This window comes from Octopus bimaculoides, chromosome 4 (genome assembly GCF_046866305.1).
Source record: "Octopus bimaculoides isolate indiv1 chromosome 4, ASM4686630v1, whole genome shotgun sequence".
In the NCBI taxonomy this organism is placed as follows: domain Eukaryota; kingdom Metazoa; phylum Mollusca; class Cephalopoda; order Octopoda; family Octopodidae; genus Octopus; species Octopus bimaculoides.
Window position 1 is genome coordinate 51,179,800 of NC_142931.1, and position 8,022 is coordinate 51,187,821.

An 8,022-nucleotide genomic window follows, 5' to 3' on the forward strand; every position below is an offset into this window, starting at 1 on the left:
GTGAGAGAGAGGTGGGGGGGAGATGGAAGAAGATGTGTGGATGTAAGTAAGTATACATGTAATTATGTATCTACGTATGTATGCAATCAAGGAACCGGAACGATAAAGTTAGTAATCATTCACCATTCGCTCTATTGAAATACTAGTTCCATAAAATTGCGTTAATCTATTTCTAGGATTTCATTCAGCTGTTGTAAATTATGTAACTCTTATTTTTGTATGGAGTTTTGCGTGAATATCAAATAGATATTGCAAACGAGAGATGTTAACATCTCACTTACCAAATTGGTTTTACATTAATAAAAAAATTAAGACTTCGAAAATTACATTAGTTAACAACATTTACGCATATTTATGCCAATAAATTTTAGACTTATGTTCATATTATAGTAAGTGATATAGAATTAAAAGTTTTAAGTAATAATATAATTTTTTATTAATATAATGCAAATGTTTTTATATTAAATCTGGCTAATACCGATTGGGCTAATTTATTCGCCGGCGGCAGTAAAAACTAAACAGATTCTAAAGATATACTCTGTACCTAAAAATTGATATAAGTGGAAGATATGTTGTTTAGTTTATATACAATCAAAGATAAAGAAATAGATAGAATGTGGAAGCCGAAATTGATTTGCTTCAGAAATTAAAAAGGAAAAGATATTATGTAGCAAAGCGTTATGTCTTGAAGAAAAGCTTTGAGTAAACAGGTATATCAGCTTCAAAAGTCGTGTGTTCATGAAGTGGAGGCACGTACACAAAGGCACACATTGACATATATATATATATAGGATGGTGGGGTGAGCTTGTGTGTGTATACATGTATGTATGTATGTGAAGAATGGAGTATCCAATGTTTCGAACAAAGTTTTTCAAGGAAAAGTTAACAGAAGGCAAATAAAATCTCCTCTATATATTTGAATACGGGAGCTTCATACGTAGAAAGGAAGTAGCAGGAATGAGAGATAGAGAGAGAGAGAGAGAGAGAAAGAAAGAGAGAGAGAGAAAGAAAGAGAGAGAGAGAAAGAAAGAGAGAGAGAGAAAGCAGGTGAGAGTGTGGAAGAATGAAAGAGATGATAGGCGTGTGGGAGAAGAGTGTTTACTTTAAACCTGCCATTACCATGGTACCGTGTTCGAATACCAAGCCTTCCTTCCGTTTCCTTGAGTTTACAGATCCATACGGTGCGGAGATGCTTCACGCTGATAAATGGATACTGGAATGGTCCGTTGCGTTCGAATGGGTTGTGAGAGATTGGTCTGGCATGTGTAGTAATGTGCTTTGATTGTGCTCCCGAAAACAATCAGCAAGATAATGGTCGTATCAGCCATACCCATTTATTTTCTCGATATTTTCGTCACAATCAGCAACATTCACTTGTCCACTTCTGTCTGTTACAAGCTTACTAACTCCTATTCCTACCTGCACTATTCTTTCTCTCATCTTAAACATTAAATTTGCTATGCCATTCTCTGAATTCATTCGGCTTCGCCTCTTCTACAGCATTGATTCAGATTTCGATCTAATGGGAGAGCATGTGACATTTCACCTTAAAACATTTCAACAATTGTGGACCTTGTACTGTATTGGGCCCAGGCTAGCGACCGCTCACCGTTCTCCTACGCTCCTGTTTACGAACATTTCCAAACCAAATTCCACTCCAAGTAATGCCGACTTTCGCAATACATCTAGATTGTAGGGTATCTCTAAGGTTTTCAGATTTTTTTCAGATTGGGTGGTATTGAATCCAATGCTTCGATGACAATAAGGATAACCTCTATGTTCGACTCTCGTAGCTGCCACATCTTAGCGATCTCAATTCTCAAGTCTTCATATTTATCAACTTTTCCTCTTTCGTTCATGATATGTAGATCTTCTGGCACTGCTACGTCGATTATTAGGCACTCTTGTTTGTCCCTCCTAAAGGTTACTATATCCGGCGTTCGGTGCTCTAACAGTTTGTCTGTCTAGAAATCAAAGTCCCAGCGAATTTTTGCATTCCATTCTTCGTCTGTTACCTTTTCCGGCACCCACGACCTCATATCCATACTTACGGTATAGTAGCCAGTGGAGGATTTGGGCTACTTTGTCGTGTCTCCGCTTTTACTCTTTCTGCGCAAGACTTCACGAGCACTAACAATGTGAGTCACACTTTCGACTCTCTTTCCACAAATTTTGCAGAGATCCCATGCACTTGTGTGGTATATATTCTTTTTCCCTGAGTTGTTATTCAATGCCTGATCCTTAGCCGCATTCTTTTTTAAGTCACCCTTCTGGAGCCACCTCTATGACGCTCCCTGGTCTTTTAATTTGTTGGTTTCACGGTGGAACTGACCATGTAATTCCATACGGAGTAGGGCTTCTTCTCTCTCGTTGACTGTTCTTGTTCGGAATTCATGAGCATTCTCAAGCTCATTTTTGTTAACTCCTTCTGCACTAGCAGCATACCGTAGCAGGTCTTCTTTGCTGTTTACCAAATACTCTGCTATGTTCCTTCTTTCGTTATTGATGCACTCCCGTACGCTAATCAGCCCAGTTCCACCCTTACTTCTCTTCATGTAGAGGCTGTGTACATTTTCTTTAGGGTGGAGGGCACTCTGCATTGTCATTGTCTTTCGGGTAGGGCGATCAAGTTGGTCGATCTCTGCTTGTGTCCATATCATGACGGGTGCACTATAACAGATTACAGCAACAGGCCATATGTTGATGGCAGTCACAAGATTCAAGGAGAGTTTTTTTTTCCGAATGGTGCTGTAGATTGTTTTTGCGACAACGTCGTTTTGCATTGGAAGGTGGTAGTTTGATGACATTTTGTGGCAGCTGCTAATCATATGCGTGATGTCTTCATGGAGGAATATATCAATGCATAGTCTTTTTGGTATACTGAGCGTTTTGACATCCAGATCTTATTTTAGGCATGTCAGTGCGGCAGTTATGGAGTGTATGGGAGTTCATCAGAGAGAGAGAGAGACCGCTTCCTGAGGAGTTTACTACCAACACATGTTCTCTTCTTCTTCTAAATTTGTGTGTTTTTGCTGTGGCTGTTTAGCAAGTGCTGTCTGAGTGAGACTATACGACATTCGACGGCTTTCTTCACTGATCTCAATCTCTACTTCCTACATCACCTTTTAGGTAGAGTCTGTCGATATCATTGCTTCTGTGGGAGTTTCCTGCTCATGTCAGTATTTTGCGAGTTTAACGACTATGGAGCAGATTTCCTATACAGACCAGTCAAGTGTCCCAAATGTTGGAATTAGCACTGCTGTTTCAAATGCATTGTGGAACATTATCTTGTTGTAAGTGGGGAGCTCCGACTGACATATTTTTTTAAGTCTGGTATATTCTCGGGTCTTTGTATCTTTATTCACAGCTCTTTCACCTGATAGGTTTGCATCAATGCCTAGGTATTTGTAGCATTCTCTGTGTGGGACACGACAGATAGTAAGACCGCTGGTACACATATTTTGGCTGTGGGGTACTGATGCCATTCTTATATCAGCTGAATATGTTGCCTTTAATTCCAGCTGCTTTTTTGTTGTTCGGCATACCATCTTTCCCATCAGACAGTTCATCATTCATTCTGTTGTTACACTCGCAATGTTCCTAGAAGAATTGGTTGGGGCAGCTTGTACACAGTTTGTACGTAATGGGCTTATAGCTTTCTGCCAATTTGGTGATTTCATTCTTGTATGTATGTATGTATGCATGTATGTATGTATGTATGTATGTATGTATGTTTGTATAAGCATGTATATAAAACGCTATTATTCCATAGTTTGTTTAACTAATTCTAGTACAGCGTAAGAAGTTGAACAACAAAGAGGAACCTAGCTTATAGAGTAAAGGTATAAGGGTATACATACTATAATACTTCTTTTCCTGGCGGCACTCGTTGAATTTGATTTCTGAAAATGCGTTTCCAACATTACACTGTCTGCATTGATTGCCGATAGAACATTAAATTTGATTAACAGAAAGCACTTACTCTTTGGCTCAATATCTGACAACGTACGTTGAATGATTCTCTAAGGAAAATATCTATATTTGTGTAGAGTCTAGACACTCTAGATTTAAATGTATGCTTCAACAAAAGGTCACATATACTTTTATTTTTTCACTGTCTGTCCTTGAAATATGATCATGTTGGATGTATTTTCTTTAGGTGAATAATCCATGATGTCGTATTTGGTACTTGCTTGGTACTTGTTTGGTACTTAATTATCGACCGCGGAAGAATAAAATGAAAGCACACTGGTTGGGATTCAAATTGGAATGCAAATCAATGTAACAAACGGCTTTAAGGTATCTGTGCCGATTCTGCGATCCACCACCCTGATGAATGAATATTTTATTGAATTTATATCAATGATTAATGCTAGCATTCATTAATATAACGCTGAAAGAATGAACGATAAAGTTGATCCGCACCGCTAAAAGCAGAGAGGATACGAAACAGTTTAAGTTACTTAATTTGGTCTGATGGTTATATTTCGTTTCGACGGACTGTATCAGTCACCTGAGCTGGTAAGCTTAAGTATCTAAAGAGAGCGGCGTCGCTACGTTTACTTATCTTTTATACAGAATATTAAAGGTGAAGTTTCGATTGATGATTCTACAATTTGTATGTGTTACCTCACTCATTCTTATATGTCAATCTATAGGCAGTGAGCAAAGATTCCCATATTGTGCTCGCTTAGCAAGCTTTTTCTGGGATAGTGGTGTGAAAACAGAGCTAGTATGTTGTCAAGTAAAGTCATTTTAGCCATATTTAATGCAGTTGAGAATTCCTTATCCGAAAGTGATTCGGGTTTTTCGGATTTCGGATTTGCGTCTGTAAATTGGGAGAGTTAGGATATGGAACCAAAGTCTAAACATAATATCGATTTACATTTTATAATATAGCTTATACATAGACCCCGAATATAATTTTATCCAAATATCTTAAGGTATCAATTTCCACCTACGATGTTATGTTTTTATTTAAAAGGTTACAGTACACGTACATCATTTGTACTGTAATTTTTATAAACCAGGTATTAGGTTCTATGTAAGGTATTGAAACAAAGCATTGAACATGATTACTGGTAAAATGAAAGCTTAAGAACTCAGAATTTTACTTTTAAGATAAAGTACAAATGTTGATGTTGGTCTCATACATGGTGATAAAATTGGGATGTTAATGTACAAAAAACCCTAAAAGCATGATCACTTAGTTGAACATAAATGCAAACACTAAATAAAATATCAATGTCAGGTCAGAGAATCGACACACAAGAGTTGTACTTGGAATAATCTTCCCAGCACTTTGTGGAATTTTCCATTTGTGACGAGTCACGTCAGCATTAACAAGTCTTTTGGAGTTTGGATGTTTTCGGATTTTGGAGGTTCGGATAAAGGATTATCAATTATATTGTATATTATTGTAGAGTACCTTATGTACAGTGAATATATCAGTGCATATCTTTAAAAAAAGATACATGGAGAGCTGCTGCTTTTTTTGGAGTTTATTGCCAGAAGATATCAGCCGTCTGGCAATAAACTCTGAGAGTGTAGCGAGTTCTTTGAAAAATGGGTCCTACCTGAAACGTTACACTTCACCTCTTCTCACTCCCTACGCTCAAACTCATTCGATTGTAACATACCAACAAGAAATGCAAATAACATATAAAAGGGCCGGTAAGAACTATAAGTCTACAGTTTCTAAAACCTAACATCATTTATTATCACTATGTTGCTTATATTACCAGACGAATACATATATTGTGACACTGTACTCAAACTGGATTGAGAAAATAGTAGCAATACACAATAAGGTTTTCTTTCCTTTCTTTTTCCTTCTTCACTTTCTTTCTTCTTTTACTTCTCTTCCTCCTTCTTCATCTAATTATCAGCATCATCATCATCATCATCATCATCATCATCATTATTATTATTATTATTATTATTATTATTATTATTATTATTATTATTATTATTATTATCATTACTATTATTATTATTGATATTGTTATTATTATTATTATTATTATTATTATTATTATTATAATTATTATTATTATTATTATTATTATTATTATTATTATTATTATTATTATTATTATTATTATCGTTTCTTCTCTTTCTGCCCCTACAACATCTCCCACCTTCACGGCCTCTGTTCTTATCTTCTCACTTATCTTCGCATTCCGCACAACCCCGTTCACTCACCCGCCATTACATCCTAAGATTCAGTACTGTAAACACCAGCTGCAGTAGTAATCATTTTGTCGCAGTCTTTCAACATCATTATCATCACTTTCATCATTGTCACCATCAGCGTCATCATTGCCATCATCATCATGATCATCATCCTCATCGTCGTCATCATCATCATCATCATCATCATCATCATCATCATCAACAGCACTTCCATCGCGATTGTCATTGTCATCACTCTCATTAATACCAACAATTTCATAAACACGATCGTAAATAAATAAATAAATGAAAAGAGAAATAAATAAATAGCTAAATGTATAAATAAATATGGTCCGTTTTCGCAATGCAGTCTCATAAATACGTGGATCGACTTATCAGCAGAGCGAAACCTAACTTTCAAGCCCTATGGTGGTAATCAATTAGACTTCAAAGACTACTTTTCATTCTACTTTATCACCGAGGAATTCTTGGTGTGATTCCAATTTCATAGACAAAACCATAATCAGTGAGTATTGGAATTAGAATAACATTGTGAGGTGGGGTTTGCAGATAAATGTGAAATCTGACTGAATTATAGAGATTGGTTTAACAATTAACTAATATATTCGAATCGCCATTTCACAATATATAAAGAATACTTCTGAACAAAGCTTTAGGCTAGAGTGTGCTTTATTCAGTATGAAAATTAAAATAATGAGTGAAAATACAATTAAAAGAAGAATGAAAAAGCGAAGCGAAAACGTGGACGTGAAGAATTTACACAGGTAAAGATTAACAAATTGAAATGTAGAGACAAGGTGTGCTAAAGTGAAACCGTGCCATCTGTGAGCTGTGTAGACCGAAAATCAAATGTGTATTTGTGTGTGTGTGTGTGTGTGTGTGTGTGTGTGTGTGTGTGGATAGACAGATACACACATGAATATATCTGTGCATTTGTACATATAGATAAATAGATGCATATGTATATATAAGTGTATGTGTATGCATGCATACATAAACATATATGCATTCATACATACATACATATATGCATACATACATACATACATACATACATACATACATACATACATGCATACATGCATGCATACATACATACATATATAAAGAAAATAGAGAGTTTGAACACAGAAAATATCTATTTATATAATAATCAATTTCATATCGCCTACGTACGTTTTAATTTTTTACCGTCGTTCATATTTTGCAATTAAGATTGCTTTATGCATTTAAAAGGTAAAAATCTCTTCAGGGGAAAAATTGACAAATATTCGCTAACTCTAAGTATTTATTTCTGGAAAATGGAATAACTTTGCACTATTGACCTGGAAAAGTTCGCTAACCATAGTCTAAATTACAAACAAACTAATACGGATTTCAAATTTGGGCACAAAGCCAGCAATTTTGGGGGTGGAGGACAAGTCGATTACATCGTCCCCAGTGTTTAAATGGTATATATTTTATCTATCTTGAAAGGATGAAATGCAAAGTCGACCTCAGCGAAATTTGAACTGATAGCATAAAGAGGAACTAATATGCCGCTAAGCCTTTTGCGCCGCGTGCTAACGACTCTGCCAGCTCGACACTTTCACAATATAACTAATAATAAGCTCAGTTTCTCCTCACCCGGATCAGATAAATTTTACACCTTTTACATCACTAATATCAGCATTGATTACGATCTGGCTCTTCGCAGCTTTTTCATTCGCGCGTTTATTGCTAATATTTATAGTCACTTTTGTTTCTTTCTCCTCTGTAATCGGTGTGAGAAACATTGTAAATCTTGTTCTATATTTAAGAGATGAGGAATTATTTACATTATTTAA

The 8,022-nt window shown here is 35.9% G+C and overlaps 1 long non-coding RNA gene across 1 annotated transcript in view; it reads left to right on the forward strand.

The window, feature by feature from the left end:
* Positions 1 to 4,616, forward strand: part of LOC106870197 (uncharacterized) — a 4,640-nt gene extending 24 nt beyond the window's left edge. The window contains exons 1-2 of the long non-coding RNA XR_001409494.3: positions 1 to 107; positions 4,161 to 4,616. The exon at positions 1 to 107 is cut by the window's left edge and continues 24 nt beyond it. This is a non-coding gene — a long non-coding RNA (uncharacterized LOC106870197). The remainder of the gene's footprint in view (positions 108 to 4,160) is intronic.
* Positions 4,617 to 8,022: the final 3,406 nt, after the last annotated feature.